Below are 19324 nucleotides of genomic sequence, written 5' to 3'. Positions count from 1 at the left end.
ACTTGGAGACTGAGAGCCTCTTACCCATCACTAGTCGAATTCCTTGAGGCAAGTGTCATTGGAGAAGATTCTGGAAGCTTCCAGGGTCTTTCCACCTCGTTGAATGAACTTGCCATTTGTCACTTCCCGCTCAGCGCACCCTGGTAGTGCTTCTACCTGCGTTGCAATGCACCTAGCTAGTGCAATCTCTGCATTTCAGCGCAGATAGCTAGTGGAGCCTCTGAATTGATCCTGAATTGACTTGTTTTTGAGCAGTTTCTGGTGGAGAACTTAGCCTTGTTCCTCTAGGGGTAGGAACAACATGTTTAGGGACTTTGGATCCCTTGGATTATGGACATTTCATGCTCAATGCTGTAAGGCACAAAAATGTCTATAACAAGGTGTCTTTTTCTTTTGCTAAAATAATTAACGTATGATGAGATAGAAATAAATAAATAATTATGAATTCGGATCACAAATTTCAAGATTTGAGTATACTCAAATGTTCATTTTTACATTCTCTTGTATGTTTGTTTTGATTAGGTCTATTGAATCAAATTGGTTTTCAATGGGTTTGTTTTGAGTATGTGAGGTTTCTAGTGTCTTATTAATTCAAGTGGAAGAGATCTTTCTTACATATCATTAGATTATGAAGTGACATTGGACATAATTAAGCTTTGGGCCATACCCTTTTAGAAACAACAACCCAAACTAAGTGATTAGTTATTACACCTTTTTATTTAGTTGATCTAAACTAGAAGATTATAAAAAAAATTCCTTTCATTGCTCCTTATAAACCAAGATAGATTGATTCATCCCTCCTTTTTAATGTACAAAGAGGAGTGCTTGATTTTTACTCAAAAAGATGGGGTGTCAATGTATCTATATATGGATGGTCAGGTTTTTATATTAAAAATTTTCTCGAGTGCTTGATTTGTAGTCAAAGAGATGTAGTGATAATGTATCTAGATATGGGTGTTGAGTTTTTTATATTGAAATTTTCTCTTTGTTTCAATTAGAATTAGAAGGGTTTTTTCTTTTTGTTTTCCTCATAATAAACTATTGTTCTCAATTGAAATTGGATCATTTGTATTAATGTTTCTTTTCAATGTAATTTTGAGGTGCAAGTTACTTATTTTATTTTTAGACTATGATATTTAACACATAGTGACCTATGCTTAATAAACTAAAATTAGGAAGGTTTAATAACTTGCTTAGTTTTTTTATGGTTTTGGTGTAGCTTGTTTGTAGAGAGACTAGAGATTTGTCCACTAGGAAATAAAATTCTCTTGCATATTTGAAATCTTATTTATTGGTTCTATGTGCTTGCATTACCATGTTTTCTTAAATGGTATTTGAAATAGTTATTCAAGAAAATTTCTAAACATTTCAACCTTTCATTCAGCAAAGAATTAATTCTTTTCAATTTCTTCCAGATGCAATGCAAGGAATTGGGTTGAAGAAAGGGGACTTTAGTGAATCACGTGTGGCAAAAAAGGCAAAGGAATCCCAACCACCATTACATGGAATGTTTGGAAAGACATACATTGGGAGATTCATGGACATCAAAGATCCATTAGAAGAGGAAAATGAGCAAAAGGAAGCAGAAAACATTGTGGAAGAAAACAATGATGAAACCCTAGAGGACGAAGAGTTTGGATTACGTGACATTGTTGATTAAATTTAAGTTATGCTCGGAAATAAAGCTTTGCAATGTTTTGACTTTGACATTTTATGAGAAGAATAAACACTTAATTAAGGTTGTTATGCATTCAATATTTCTAAGATGTGATTTTCGCATTAATTTTTAAGTTAATCATTATTTTTTGAAAAAAAAGTGATTATTATTATTTTTTTGACATGAAATTCATAAAAAAAACTATTATTTAACCATTTTTAGTTAAAATTTTCGTATAAAAATTGTGATTTTGACATGTCAATTCTAGCAAAAAATTATCAAAACGTGTAGTTTTTTAGTTATATTTATGTTAAAAATGGTTATTTTTATGTCCATTGTTAAAAAATATTGTTTTTTAGAAACAATTATTTCATGTGGATTGAAAAATTAATTAAGGATGTATAAATATGTAGAATATCGAAAATTCAAAATATCGACCTTCTAATTTAAAAATGCAAAACAATAAAAACCTCAGTACAAAAAGAAAAAAATTAAATAAAAAACAAGAAGATATGAAGAAAACGACCACTTCAAAAATGATCAAATTTACAAAATAATTATTTACATTTTATACATTAGAAAATTTAAAGCCAAAAAATAGGTCTTTTAAAAAAAGGGGGTGATGTAGAATACTCACTTTTTAAAATCAACATGAAAATCACTACCATTCTAAAATGTAATGTACATAAAACTATCCTTCCCATGACATTCCTTTCAAAAACTATGCTCTAAAAAAAACGTGTTCGTTTTGCATCACCCCTTTTCAAAATCAGGTCACTTTTTTGCTATCTCTATGAAACGGGTAACAGTATCAGTTCCTGTTTCAGAGTTTACATAGATTAAATAATTCATAAAGGAAAATGGATGTAAGAGTCAGGAAATCCAAGAGAAAGTGATTTTCATATTCGACCCTCTTAGTATCACAAAGGGAGCAAATTATTCCATCTCAAGTTGTTTTGATAATATACCAATGCTCGGTTTCAATCCGAAGCTCATGAGAATTAGTTCTTATCTTTGCAATGTTCATTTTCATCTTATCACTGGTCAATATAGAAAGATAATTTTGATTAGCAAGAGTGGGTTTGATCACCTCCTTATAATACCTTAGCTCCCTTTCCCCCTCTAATTCCTTATCATCCCAAAACTTATCATTACATTTGACAATAATAGTTTTTTTAATATTATCCTTATTCTCCAAGATGATTTCATCCTTTATCCCCCAATCGTCGAGCCAAGACTGGGAATCCTAATGCTAGCCTCGCTTGAGCCGAAGGTGGGGCTTTTTATTAGAGTTAGAAGTAATTTTGAGGAATCACTTGGCTTCCATATTGTGCAACTTTTCCTTGTACATCAGATACCTAAACATAGCCATTCATTCAATGGGGTAAATTCTAGCTTCAATCAAGAGAATAGGGTCTAGGGTCTTTCCTTTAATCTTGAGGTTGGAAGTTATAAATTGCTTATGGATCATCTCAATCTTTCTCCGTGATTCTCAAGATAAACTACAAACCCAAATCTCACATCCATATAAAATAACAGGAGTGACGAGAGTCTCGAAGAGGAAAATTTACTCCAAACCCAAATATCTATCAACTTACAATTGTTTTCAAGCTTGTTGAGTGCAATAATTATAATTAGGCAGACTCCTTCAACACTTAATTGTCAACCTGGGGGTTTTGTAAACTTAGAGATGAAGTACAAGAAATTCTAGAGGTGATATGAAATTTCCCTAACTCTATTCCTACTTCCTTAATTGTAACCTTGTAGCATCAAAAAGAAAATATCACCTGACAATTTACACCAAAGAAATTCTATTGATGGAATGTGAAAGAAAGTACTTCTGTAGAAAAATAAATGAAAAGAACTGTCAAAATTCTTGCAAGAAATCTTGACTAATGGAAATGTAAATCTATGCTTATCTTCAATATAGTTGTGTGTCAGGTTAATAATTGGACCCTTGAAGATATATGACTTCTTATAGATCTTTCTCCCTGCACTAAGTTGTTATTCCTGTACTCCTGCAATGTGCTTGCACTAGTACCAGAACAAAGTTTAGGTGTTGGAAGTATATTTTACACTTGTACTGAAAATTTATATCCTCATGTAGGGGTTCTAAGCCTCAGGACTAGAGCACTCTTTTCATGTATCAGGATATCGATTCCTGTACCAGAATAGAGATTCCTACACCAAGTTTTCCAATTCTTCTTATAAGAAGATATCTAACTTCTTATAGATATATCTCCCTGCACTAAGTTTTTATTCTTGTACTCCTGCAATGTGCTTGCACTAGTACCAGAACAAAGTTTAGGTGTTGGAAGTATATTTTACTCCTGTACTAATGATTTATTTCCTCATGCAGGGACTCTAAGCCTCAACACTAGAGCACTATGTTCCTGTATCAGGATATCGATTCCTATGCCGAAACAGAGATTCCTGCACCAAGTTTTCCAATTCTTCTTATAATAAAATGAAGAATGTGTTAAATTAAAGAATATATCTGACTTCTTATAGATCTTTCTCCCTGCACTAAGTTGTTATTCTTGTACTCCTGCAATGTGCATTCACTAGTACCAGAACAATGTTTAGGCATTGGAAGTATATTTTACACCTGTACTGAAGATTTATGTCCTCATGCAGGGGCTCTAATCCTAAGGAATAGAGCACTTTGTTCTTGTATCAGGATATCAATTCCTGTACCGTAACAAAGATTCTTGCACCAAGTTTTCCAATTCTTCTTATAAGAAAATAAAAAATGTGTTAACTTAAAGAAAAAGTTTGCAAAGTAAACAAAACTTCAAAATAAATCCCTCAAATGAAAAGATGATTCAACCAAAATTAATATCTAAAATAAGAATTAATTTCCAAAGTCAAAGCACACTCTTCTTCAATCAAGGAACTCCTTCATGCAATCTAAGAGAATCATCTAATTGTGAGAGTAGGCTTCAATCCTGTAATAGTTATTCACACAAACCCGATCTGCATTCATAACCTTCTCAACTAAGAAATATTCTCTTTGAAAATTATTAAACATAAAATCTAATCTTTCCCTAAACAATATGAAGTATAGGTATATATTAATGTGTCACAATGACGTTCATTCTCTAGTTACCAAAGTAGATTTAATTCAAGATATCAAGAATACTTCGGAATGAAAATCACACATTGCAAAAACAAATTAGGGCTCATATATCATATCAGAATAAAAGGTTATTACTGAGATGAACCAAAGGAATCAATCTGTGAAAATATAAATGCATTCATGTAGTAACGCATGCTTGCATGATCCAGGCAGAAACGATGTCAAGTTTTGAAGAAAAGAAATCATAAAGCTAAACTCAGCTGAGCATGCACACCATGGATCTGTCACACAGTGATGAAATCAAATCTCGACTTTGTAGAAGAATAGAGATATCTATTTAATTCCCACTTCGCATTAAATGAAATTAACACACCTTAATAAAAAAATAAAAATACGAGGGAGAACAAGTTGGGTTGGTTGGGCCCTAGCCAACCAGCTCATTTCCCTGTCTAGGAAACGTAAAGATTCAAATCTTAATCAATGCATCAACATATAATTACACCACAGTATTGGAATAACATGGCGTAGTCCCTTTCTATTAATAATAAACAAATGTACATCACGAGTTCGAATCCAGCCCAGAATGAGGGAGATACTGGAAAAATTACAATATCCTTGCTATATCTATCACTCGCTACCATTTTCTATCTGAATCCTATATTTTATACATCAGTTCAGGCCTGCAACTGTAACCAAATTACATCAAGTGCTCCAATTTGAGCCTTTCAACTATAACAAAATATCAATAACAGTTCATACTAAGCCTTTTGGCTGTAACAAAACGCTAAAATAAGCATTCAGTCGATGACCCAATCTCTACCATATCATTGACTTATCTCCGCTCCGAGCCCAACTCGATTTGACCATTCTAGAAAAAGGTGTCTGCATTAGGTGGTGAGTTATCACGAAAGTTTAGGACTCGCCAGTGGTGCAGGAATCCTACTTGCACTCGACCATGCTAACGAAATGATCAATACATTTCTTATAAAATAATTTAGGAAAAGAAATATTAGTCGCAAAGAATATTAAAGGTACTAAATCTATGAAAACGATTAATTAAGCACATTCGTAACCCTTAAACATGAAAAATAAAGCTAGTGCAGGAATACGAAGATTGCAAGTTTAAAACGGAGCTCTATGGTTACGATTTTGAAGTGGAAAAGGGGTTAAAAATGAAGAAATTTAGCTTACCAACATCCTCTCCTCCTTAAGCTATTGTGGGTCCTCACACAACCTTTACTTGCTGCAAAAAAAACCAAAACAAAAGAACCTCCCTTCAATTCTAAACTTGTATGTTGATCCCTTCTTTCACTGTCTTTGCCTTCTCGCTTCGAGCCTTTTTGAGTTTCTTGGTCACCTTTTTAAGACATTCATAACACTTTGAGGCCCGAAATTTCCATATCTTAACTTGTCTTTTCTGTTCCTTCACCTCTTCTGCCAACTTTGCGTTTGCTCACTTTTGCACTATATTCTGCTCTTTCTTAGCTTGGTTTAATACCTCCAAGATGTAAACATGTTTCTTGAGCTCTTGTATTTGACTGTTTAGATAGAGGATAGAGTTCTCCACTTCCAATTCCTCTCGTGCAGATTTATTGGCAGTCGATTCCAGACGTGCCGACATCTAAGGTCAAGGTAATACTGGCCACCTTTCAGTTCCTACATTTCAATATTGTCAAGGGTTTCAACACCTGAATTCTCAATGTCACTAAGGGTCTCAATACCTTGCATATTTCTTTATTAGGGGTTTCAGTGCCCTGCTTGTCCAATTTACCAGGGATTTCAATACCCTACTCCTCAAAATCATTAAGGACTTCAATACCCTGCACAGGGCTTCAGTGTCATGTGCCATATCATCGACCTGAACCTCCACCAAGTCTTTGCTTACACTCGACATCATTTTTATTTTCTTCATTCTACCAAAGAGGATCGATAAGGGTGTGTCATATTCCTTCTCCATATAGTCACCATCAACCACTATATGGGTTGTCACCTCAACGAGGACCGAAAGATTATCATTACTTGGGGAAGCAGGTGGTGAGTCATCCAACATTATCTAGGAGGTTGACTAAACATGACCCACCCTCGAAGAGGCAACCCTTCTCCTGGCCGACCTCCTGGTCTTGGTAGGGCGCAGGGTCAATGTTTTCAATTTCTCTGTCTTGCTTGCACTCTTCTTCTGAGATGAATTCCCTCTACTTCGCCCCTGAAACTCCTTTAATAATTTCTCCCAAGTCACATTTTTAGCTTCTAGCTCCTTCTTAATTAAGATTGTGATCAGCCCATGGTGATATAATTTATACGTGACCTGAATGGACTTCCCTTTCTGAACGTCTTTCTACTCAAAGTGCAAGAGTAGGCATATGTGATAGAGGAAAGTTAGTGAGTAGTGGTCCTTTCAGGTAAGGAACTTTTACAACACATAAAGGTGATCCTTCCACTTTCCTATCATAACATTTCACTGGAGGTCGTTCTTCCAGTCCACCTTCTGCTTCGGGTTGACCACAAATTGACACCACAGTTTCTTTTCTAACTTCTCCTTCTTAAACCATTGTTCCCACACTACTGGTAAACCTGTAGCCTAAGATATGGACTCCTCTATTACTACAAATTCTAACAAACCAACCTTGGCTCAACTCCCATAAAAATTCTGGGCAAATTCTATTGCCACGAATGAGTCGAATCCATCGAATTTCTGCTTAAATGAGAAGAAATCAGATTCCTGCAATATTACAAGACTATTTCTATACTCAGTTGTCTACTCCATCTCTTTTATGGACCGTGGCTCAATCCTCATAGGCGCCATGTCCATTTGAATTCACCCAATCTTTGTCTCAAGTTTTGAAAAGATATTACAACATAAAGAACTCAAATGATGGTCGAGCTATAGATCTGCCACTATATTAACCACTTTCCCGAATGGTCGTGCTTCATCATTAAAACTACATGGATGTGAATACAAATTGGTTCAAGTATATGCAGACAATGATGATTGGAAGAGGTGGTGGTTTAGATAATAATTCCATGTAATGGTCATGCAAGGTCGGATATGGAGTAAGGCCATTATTATTAGGTGATGAGTTTTTCAAGGAAAGGTAAGCATTGGATTTTGGGAGAATCATACCATGCCGCATTTACTTCATGATCTCACATAAGGTGTTCTTAGTACTCATTAAAAATATGAGATTTCATAACCAAAAATATCTTTGTAATTAAACAATTTCTTTCTAATTTGGTAAATGATAAAACAAAGTGTTAATCATAATACAAACTGAATGCCATGATCTACAGGTGGTACATTTATTTTTCCTGTACAAAAGTTCATGAAACAAAAGATAAGCTTTCAATACAAATTTTTGCACCAAGTGTTCCTGCACCAAAACATGTGTTTTCCGGATTGGGCACACTCAGTAGTGCAGATTCCTGTACTAAATGTGCTTGCACTGGACGTGCTTGCACTTAGACTTGCCTGCACTACACATGCCTGCACCAAATTTGCTTGAACTCGAACACACATTCCTGCACCAAGGATATTTGTAGAATTTCTAGAAAGATAAGGAGAACCAAAAGAAAATTATGATAGGATATAATTCATACGCTGGATTAAAAAATTTGCTGAATATACAAGTGAGGTTTTATCACCATTCTTTGGTGTTGACATATGCCTTTCGATCTGATTTGTGAGTTCACATCAGATCCTGCAATCGATCCAAGTGGGGGAAAAATAAGTGGGAAAAACGATAAATTTTTATAATGGGAAGGAAATTATGACAGGGAATTCAAGAGATAGACCACCAAGAGGGACAAATCAAAAAAGGGATTTCAGGAAAAAAATTTCAAAGGAAAAGGAGGGAAATATGAAATCGGATAGGGAAAGATTCTTTGAAGAAAGGGATGGTAAACTTTATGGGATAAAAAGAAGAAAATAAGGGGATTTTTTTTTTGGTACAAAAATGGGAATAGAAGAAGGGAAGAATTTCACCTAACATATGCATGTATAGTGTTGATCCATAAAATAAATGCAGTGGGACTTGAGTGCTGCTTGGATAAAAAAAATTGTGCAAGTTATTCAAAACATGGATAAGGGTCCGGTTCCTGTACTTGAACCTGCTCTTTCTTGGTGATAGTTAACACAACTAAAGATTAAACAACATTCCCATTTTATTAGAACTGATCTTCTTGCTAGCAAGATGGTTTTCAGGTTGATCCTTCTACAATCATGTCAGTAAAGCTGAGTTTCACAATTTCATTTTAATTCTTTTTTTTTTCTTTTTATTATATATCTATATCTATATCTATATCAATATCTATATCTATATCTATATCTATATCTATATATATATATATATATATATATATATATATATATATATATATATATAGATATATATATATATATATATATAGATATATATATATATATATATATATATATATATATATATATATATATATATATATATATATATATATATATATATATATATGGATTTTCTTTAAAGTTTATTTGAAGAGAGAAGAAATTAGATTACAATAGGTTGGCATAGCAACCTACCAACTGAAGTTTAGACTGTTGCTCCACTTTCTACATGAAGTCTTTCTTTGTGATGGTTTAAAAATATACTTGTTGGGTGCGGGATCCCCTAAGGGTAGTTTTGGGGCTTAAATCCCATATTTTGGTCCAATTTTATAATCCTAATGTAAAGAATCCACATTTTGTGGTTGCGGAGAATGTAGTTGTTAAAGAGTCATAGGGTTGTCCACCCTTATTTTGATAATGTAATCTCAGTTGTAGAAGATCTACCCATGGTCCGTGGACCATGGGATTGTATAAATAGAGCAAAGCTCTAAGTAGTCAAGGGAATCAATGAAAAAAACCAATCAACTAATCAATGACAAAGAATTGAGCCATATCTTTGGAGTAGAAGCCTAATTTTGGGTCATAGCATAGGTATAGGCTCTGCAACTGAGTGCGTAAAGGCCTAGAAGTCTGCAGCTAAGTGCATGGACCCCTGCAGCTGAGTGCGCAAGGCGAGTTGAGTCTGTAATAGTTTGGAATTATCAATAAAGAGAAGCATTCTATAATTTTTGTGTCTTTATTTCCTGTTTATGTATTTGTACATCAGGTATGAATTTCACTTCGAATGCTTATATGATGCATGAATGTGTATAAGTGTGTTGATTAAGTGAATGCAAGTAAGAAAATCTGTTTACATGAATCTAACTAAGATATGTTAAGAAGATAAGTAAGATACTTAGCGTAGTTTGGGGAATTATCATAGTTCGTTGCCCTAGCAGCGTTAAAGTGTATCAGCCTCTGGTTAGGGCTACGCAGAAGCTGATTATAACATTTCGCGAAGGTACTGAAGGGTAGAACAAAGGGATAAGCAACCTACGTGAAGGCAGGTATAGTTGGAATAAACTGACATCACATCCATCTCAAGGGTGCAGAAACTTGGTTCCAGCATCCCCCCATACTGCTTCAGGTGAGACTTCAGTTTGTGCTCTGCGGGCTGATCCTGAAAGGGCCAGTAGTGTAGGGATTTGTTTGGCTAACTAACATTGAACCTAGGTCAGGCCCCCATAAGCCAACAAATGGTTTTTTTGCCGAGACCAGAATCTACATAGAGATGTGTGATGTCGTATCATTGGAATCCAACTAAGAAAGAAATTGAAGGCTGTTTGGACAAAAGAATTCACGAGTTCGTAGTGCAGGAGAACAGAAACCCATGAATGTCAAAAGAACAGTGGTTAGACAACTACCTGTATACAGAGATCCATGAAATCTTTTTCACATCCTTCCCTACTGAGCTATACAAGTGGGTCACAAAGCTAGTAGATAGCCAAGGAAGGTGGAAGCTTGACGGTCCTATTGTGTGGACCGTAAAGCTAGTGCAAAGGTTGGAAGCATCAACGGATAAGATCGTATGCGTCGGTGATCATGGGCTCAATCATATTATAGGAGGATTTGTTACTGAGTTCGCAGTTGACACCTCAGTTAGCTATAGCGAGACAGAGTGACGCTTTCTCAAAGGACCGTGAGGTAAGTACGTAAAATATCTGAATACTTGGATTAAAATGTTGTTGTGTGAAAAATAGGTTATGCAGCTACCTTGATGTTCAGGTCTACGCGAAATGGAATAATTTACAGAAATGAAGGAAATAAGGGTCCAGAGCATATCCCCTTGATTTCACCTCCGTAAGGAGACAAAGAAGGGATCGTGAAGGTATCTCCATGAAGTGGTATTCAATTGATAAGACAGAGATTTCTGAGAATACCACTTCCGCCCACACCACCTCCATCTTCACCACCATCACCTCCAACTTCACCCGTACCACCTCCACCACCACCGCGATTCATTATGGCAAACACAATGAAGTTCCTGTGTATAAAGGTTTGGGAAATGAGGATCCGAAAAAATTATAGTTCGTTGTAAGAGTTATATGGGAAGCGCAAGGTGTTACAAATGACCATATAAAGAAAGCAACAATGGTTAGTGCTCTGTAGGATCGCGTGTTGACCTAGTATATTAAGTACTCCAATGATATCCCGAATGCGAGAGTCAGGGATATCCAAACAACACTAAATAGATAATTTAGCAGGCCTAAATCTAAAGCGCGGTCGATTGTGGGATTCAAAGAGATCACGATGCTACTAGGCGAGATGCCTTGGGAACTTGATCAGAGGCTGAAATGTACGATTCACAAAGCTAACATGAATTTGACATATGGACTGCATCGCGAGTGGTTTGTAGCCTCGCTACTACCACACTTAAGGAGTGCGTTGTCGCAACAGAATATAAAAACTCAGGCAGAGGCTTTGGAGATTGCCATGAGGCTTCATGAGACCCTGATGCAGGATCCGAATCTAGGAGCTCAGCAAATCCACACACAGCTGAAGAATTTGTGCCTTGAGATGAAGAGCTTGAAGTAGGATAGGCTGGTTTGGCCAAAGGTATGTGAAGAAGTGTGGTGTGCCAAATGCAAGAGTTAGGGTCATGAAAAAGACCATTGCTCAATCTTTACAAATTACCTTGAAGGAGGAGGACCGATGCCTTTAAGGCTAGAAGCTCAAGTAGGACCTAGCACGATGCATTCTTTGTGTTGCATTATCTATCAAATAGCAGGAAAACATGCCACAGATAACTACCACTTGTTGCAGAAGTATACACAAACTCCATAACAATTTTTCTGCAACTTTTGCAGATCAGTGGGACATGATGAGCATACTTGTAGGAGCTATGAATTGATGATGGATAGAACTCCCACCTACAGAGTTTAGGCTGAAACGTGGCCCCTTGACCAGAATGCAGCGATGGCGTGGATAGGATTTCAGGGGCACGGACAAGAATGAGGGCGAGGTGGATGGGAACCTCGTAGAGGTCACAGACAGTTTATTTTCTACAATTGTAGAGGTCTAGGACACTATGACCACGATTGCACTAATCCAATGTGTCCGTCGTGAAAATATTGCATGTTGTTTGATCATGAGACAGAATATTATCCTACACTGATAACTTGGATACGTGACAAAGGAGTGCTAGCGCCTCCCCTAACTTAGAACCTATAGTTGATGAGCTTTGAGCCGCGTGAGGAAGATCTGAATGTAAATATAGTGCTCCAAAGTGGGATTCTGACAAGAGATGACAAAGGGAAACAACTGGAAGATAGTACATGGGTTCGTAAAGCCTAGGTGAAGGAGGTTGAGTTCGATTCGGAGCACACTAGGGAAACCTTCATGGAAGCTAAGAAGAGCTTCACTAAGGCCTCCACTTCAGGAAGCAAGGAAAAACCAGACGGGAGATGGACCCCTCTATGCTGACAACCTTCCTCGAAACCTATATGAAGTTACTACACGATAGTAAGGCTGTGAAAGGGCTACAGGAACTTATCAATAGATGTGTTGGGACCACGCTAGGTGAACTGCGTGTATTTCACAAGATAGGAAAGCACAAAGACTGGATGTGAAATGAGACTTCCTGCGTAGATTGGAGAATATGAAATGGATCATGTCATCCTGGATTTGGTATCAGATGTGAATGTTCTACCAAAAAAAACATGGGAGCGAATGGGGAGACCTGCACTACAATGGTCTCCAATTCAAATAAGGATGGCAAACTAGCAGAAAATCATACCCATGGGTGACTTCAGGGAGTAACCGTGGATATTGAAGGAGTGAGCACGTTGGCAGATTTTCAAGTCGCAAAGATTGTTGATGACAACAATCCCTACCCCACACTCTTGGGAATTGATTGAGCTACTGATATGCATGGGGTAATCAATCTGAAGAAGAGAAAAATGATATTTGAGAAGAAATAACTACACGTAATAATACCCCTGGATCTTGCTGAAGGATCATGCTATACGGAGTCGATCCACGACTATGAGAGTGGTGATGATATGGACTACATATACAAGATAACAATGTGAGACCAAGACTGGGTGAATCCCACCATGGATGGGTGGATTACATGGGAGCGTGAGAGTTCCTACACTTCGGATTCCAACGAGGAAATAGAACACTCGCAGAATCGGTTACATGAGGTAACTACTCTAAATTGCAATATGAGGTTACCAAGTCGTTGTGCTGTGTCTTGTCAAAGGTAAGAAATGTGCCTATTTATGATGGTCTAAATGAGGTAGATGTATTTCTCGATGCATTTGAAAGGGAAGTTCCAGAAAAACAATGATTCCATGCCTTAGACTGGGTACTTATTAGGTCCCTATAATACTAGTGATTACCCCATTACTATTGTAGTTGTATCCCTTATTAATATTGTTGTGCCCCTATTGTCCCCATATTGTTATTACTGTGCCCCATAGAATCCCTCTATTGTTATTTTTGTGTCTTTATATTATTATTGTTAGGTCGGCTGGGTTATATTGTGACTCCTTAGACTCATATATATAGCAAGGAGGTCTTTTCATTTGTATCATCGAAGAATTGCTCATTTGTGTAATGTAAAGGAGGTTTCCCCCTTGAAGAGGCTAAATTCTAAGGTGTTGATCTATCTTTTCTATCTTTTTGTGAGCTGGTTTCATAACATTTGGTATCAGAGCTTTTGGATTCTAGGGTTTTGCTGCTCCAAATAGGTCATCATGGTATTTTCACTATAACTTTTTTTCTTTGACATTTCAGAATTAAAAAAAAACCCCATTTGAGATGAAACCGCACTGAACCTCGAATCCAAATTTCAGAGCTTTTCGCACTATATTTGCGGATATATGATCTGAGGAAGTTGGTCTTTTTGCAGACTCCTGAATTACATTCCAAACGGGTGACCTGGGGAAAATCGTCATAAATTTCTCTCTGAGCATCAGATTGAAATTTCGTAAGAAGTTACAGGAAGATGATGGATTGTAGTTTCTTGTATATATTTTCAAAGCCAAAGGTCGAAACAGTGACATGTGGCACGTCATAAAAGTTCTCTCTACTGAACTAGTCTATAATCAGGTCACTGTGGGAGATTTGGCATAACTCTTCCTTGGAGAATCCAATTTGGATCAGACTAGTGGCATTGGAAAGAGGACACACAGGGATACTGCAGGTCAAAATTTCAAAACTGAATGATCCAAAATTATAGAGATACATCAAAGGCAATATTGAGCTCCTACAATGTGAAAAAAGGTGTGTAGATTTTTTTAAATTCTTGCTTAAGCTTGGTTTGAAAAATTATTTTGAAGGAATTCAAAGGGCATAGTAGAGCATTATTATTGGTAACTGATGCCCTGAGGAAAGAAAATGCAAACACCTAGTAAGCAACCTGAAATCTCTAGCATGACTCATGAAGAAGAGGAAGAAATGCTACATGATATATCAAAATTACAAGACCAAGTGCAACAAATGTCACTCTCACAAAAGCTAATAGAAGCTAAGATAAATGACATGGAAGATAAGATGAAAGGCATGGAAGCTAAGATGGACAATTTGAAGATAGATTTGAACACAAATTTGAAGACAGGCATGGCAGATTTGAAGATAGATTTGACAAATTTTCTACATGAAATACTTACTAGTGGTGAAAGGGTAGTAAAGGAAACTCATGATGTGAACAAAAGAAATGTTAATCATGATTTCATAGACTCTAATGTTGGATTGAAGACCCACTATATTCCAAAAATCAATATGAGGAAGTTTGATGGCAAGGATCCCGCAACATGGATATTACAGATGGAGCAATTTTTCGATCTCAATAATGTGCAAAACACACAAAAGGTACGTATTGCAACTTTATATTTGGAACCAAATCAGTTTGTATGGTATCAATGGCTTTGCTCTCATAAACAAACTATCACTTGGGAAATTTTTACAGAAGAATTGACAGCACATTATGAGGATACAAAAAGCAACACTCTTTTTAGCCAATTGATAAGTCTCAAACAAAAGGGTTCAATAATGGAGCACATTGAGGAGTTCCAAAACTTGAACATAAGGGTAAAAAATATTCTAGAGGAGCATAGGATTGATGTGTTCATAGGGAATTTAAAGGATAATATCCAACATGATGTTCGCCTTTGGGAACCTGATTCATTAGAGAAGGAATTCAGGTTAGCAAGAAAAATGGAAAGAAAAATTATGGCAACCAGGAAGCATACCACTCACAACTATAAAGATGGAAGTGTTGTTGCCCCTAGTCTTCCACAACCTATAAGGTTGACACCACAACAATTGGAAGAAAAAAGATCAAAAGGGCTTTTTTACAGTTGTGATAGAAAATACACTAAAGGTCACAAGTGTGCTGAGAAGAAATTATTCTACATAGATTGTGAAGAGGAAGAAGTAAAGGAGCAAGAAAGATCAAAACAAGAGGATATACTCCAGGAACAAAGCCTAGATAAATAAGAAATGAATCCGACCATATCTTGTAATGCATTGGCTGGAATTACCACTCCTCAAACCATCAAGATAGAAGGACAAATCAAGAAGAAAAAGGTAATAGTGTTGATTGATTCAGGAAGTACACACAATTTTATTCATTGTAAGGTAGCAAAAGAATTGAATTGCTTCCTATATCTAGCACCAGAGTGTCAAGTGATGGTTGCAAATGGAGGAACAATAAATTTCTCTGGAAAGTGCCATAATATCAAGCTATCCATGGGAGAATATGTATTGACTAGCCCAATGATTTCCATTCCAATGGAAGGTGCTGGTGTTGTACTAGGAGTCCAATGGCTACAATTGTTGGGTACAATAACTTTTAATTTTCAAGAACTTTTCATGAAATTTTCTGTGGAAGGAAAGGAAGTTGAATTAAGGGGTATTGCAGGGAAACTGGGAAAGTAATCAACTCTAACGGTATGACAAAGCTTCTAGAAAAGGAACAAATAGGTGTAATTGCACAATTATGTTCGCTAGATGTTTCCACATCGAAATCATCTATTTCTCCAGATCTCTAAAAATTCTTGGAGAATCATTCCAAGGTATTTGATACTCCCAAAGGTCTCCCACCTATTCGTGATCATGATCATGCTATTCATCTGATTCCAGGAAGTGTTCCTCCAAACATCAGATCGTACAGATATCCCTATGCCCAAAAGAGTGAAATTGAACGTATGGTTGTAGAAATGCTAGAGGCTGGTATAATTCAACCTAGTCAAAGTTCTTTCTCTGCTCCAGTAGTATTGGTGCATAAGAAGGATGGATCATGGTGCATGTGTCCAGATTATAGGGAGCTCAACAAGCTCACTATTAAAGATAAGTTTCCCATTCCCGTCATTGATGAATTACCGGATGAATTGCATGGATAAATTTACTTCGCCAAGTTGGATCTTCGTTTAGGATATCATCAAATCAGAATGAAGACTGAAGACATTCTGAAAACAACATTTAGAACTCATGAGGGTCATTATGAATTTTTCGTCATGCCCTTTGGCCTTACCAATGCACCTTCCACATTTCAAGGTTTGATGAATTCCATTTTCAAACCCTTCCTTAGAAAATTTGTGTTAGTATTTTTTGATGATATACTAATCTAAAACAAGTCTTGGAAGGATCATGTTGAACATGTTGACAGGGTGCTACAACTATTGGAGGAGAAACAATTATATGCAAAAAGATCCAAATGTTTCTTTCGAGTACAAGAGGTGGAATATCTGGGTCATATTGTATCTCATGAAGGAGTTAAGGTAGACCCTAGCAAAATTAAAGCCATTAAGGAATGGAAAATCCCCACATCCATAAAGCGTCTGCGAGGATTTCTCAGGTTGATGGAGTATTATCGCAAGTTTGTTAAGAATTATGGGAGAATAACAACACCTCTAACAACATTATTGAAGAAAGATGCATTTTCATGGACTCCAATAGCAACAAAGGCCTTCGAACATCTTAAAGAGGCGATGTGCCAAGCACTAGTCTTAGCTACACCGGACTTCACAAAAACCTTTATTGTGGAATGTGGTGCTTCAAGAAATGGAATTGGTGTTATTTTAATGCAAGATGAAAGACCCATTGCTTTTGAAAGTCGTCCAATCAAGGTAAATTTTTTACACAAAGCTATTTATGAGAAGGAAATGTTGGCAATACTACATGCACTTAAGAAATGGCGAGCCTACCTAATCGGAAGACACTTCAAGGTAAAAACGGATCATGATAGCCTTAAATAATTTTTAGAACAAAGATTATCCTCTGAAGAGCAACAAAAGTGGGTCACAAAGATGTTGGGTTATGACTTTGAAATCATCTACAAAAAAGGGAAGAAAAATGTGGTGGCCGATGCACTCTCAAGAAGGGATGAGGATGTGGAAGCATTGTTGTGCGCCATTTCTATTATCCAACCAGATTGCATAAACGAAGCAAGAGAAGAATGGAAGAATGATGAATAAGTGTTGGCACTTATTCGAAAGTTACAACAAGATTCCAGTACATCTGATATATTTAGCTGGCAAAATGATTCGTTATGGTACAAAGATTGCTTATACCTTTGTAAGAATTCCCAACTCAAGCAAAATATTCTTATGGAATTGCACACTTCTCCCTTAGGAGGGCACTCGAGATTTTTAAAAACTTACCACAGGGTTAAGAAGGAATTTTTTTGGGATGGCCTTAAATTGGATATTCAAAAGTTTGTGGCGGAATGTTTCGTTTTCCAACAAAATAAATTTGAAACAATTAAAACCCCAGGTCTATTACAACCTTTATCCATTCCAAGCCAACGTTGGGAGGGGGTTTCAATGGATTTTATCACATGTTTACCCAAGTCTGAGGGAAAGAGTGTCATCATGGTGGTAGTTGACAGACTTACCAAGTATGCACACTTTTGTGCATTATCACATCCTATTAAATCCAGTACAATTTCTACTGCATTTATGGAAACAATTCAAAAGCTACATGGAAACCCAAAGATTATTGTAAGTGACAGAGATCCCATGTTCACTGGAAATTTTTTGACATAATTATTTTCTTGTCTCGGTACTCAGTTAGCTCATAGCTCATATTATCATCCTCAATCTGATGGGCAAACTGAGATAGTAAACAAATGTTTGGAAGGATATCTTTGTTGCTTTGTATCTGATAAACAGACATAATGGGTCAAATGGTTGCCTCTGGCTGAATGGTGGTATAACACATCCTTCCATATAGCAACAAAAATGACCCCATTTATGGCACTTTATGGATATCAGCCACCATCCATCACATCATATTTAAAAGAAAATTCTAAGTTTCAAGTAGTGGAACATCACATTGAGCATCAACAACAAGTCCTGCAACTCTTAAAGGATAACCTCGTGTTGGCGCAAAATAGAATGAAACAATAGGCAGATCAACATTGCAACGAATTTTTTTTGATGTAGGTGACTGGGTATTCCTACGGCTACAACCATATAAAAAAATGTCCCTCAAGAAAGCTAAGAAGGATAATAAATTATCACCAAAGTATTATGGTCCGTACAAGGTGTTGCAAAAGATTGGTACTATGGCATACAAATTGGAGCTTCCTGCAGCTTCTCGAGTGCACCCAGTTTTCCATGTTTCATGTTTAAAGAAGGTTATAGGCGAAAACCTCCCAGTTCAAACAATATTACCATAACTTGACGAGGAAGGAAAAATTATATTGGAACCAGAAGCAGTCACAGAAACAAGAACACGACGGTGACGAAATCGATCAATTTCGGAGTATCTCATCAAGTGGAAGAACTTGTCTGATAAAGATTCGACATGGGAGGATGAGAATTTTATACAGAAGCATCCAGAACTACTCACGCATTGATGACAACATGTTTTTGAAAGAGAGGGGCATGTTAGGTCCCTATAATACTATTGATTACCCCATTACTATTGTAGTTGTATCCCTTATTGATATTGTTGTGCCCCTATTGTCCCCATATTGTTATTATTGTGCCCCATAGAATCCCTCTATTGTTATTTTTGTGCCTTTATATTATTATTGTTAGGTCAGCTGGGTTATATTGTGACTCCTTAGACTCCTATATATAGAAAGGAGGTTTTGTCATTTGAATCATGAAGGAATCATTCATTTGTGTAATGTAAAGGAGGTTTCCCCCTCAAAGAGGTTGAAATATAAGGCGTTAATATATCTTTTCTATCTTTTTGTGAGCTTGTTTCATAACAGTACTATGCACTACACCGGCAA

The sequence above is a fragment of the Pinus tabuliformis genome, chromosome 4_2, assembly GCF_031772625.1.
Source record: "Pinus tabuliformis cultivar Carrire ecotype Pingquan chromosome 4_2, CPIR1, whole genome shotgun sequence".
Taxonomy (NCBI): domain Eukaryota; kingdom Viridiplantae; phylum Streptophyta; class Pinopsida; order Pinales; family Pinaceae; genus Pinus; species Pinus tabuliformis.
The sequence above is the reverse complement of the archived record's forward strand: the minus strand, read 5'-3'. Positions refer to the sequence as shown.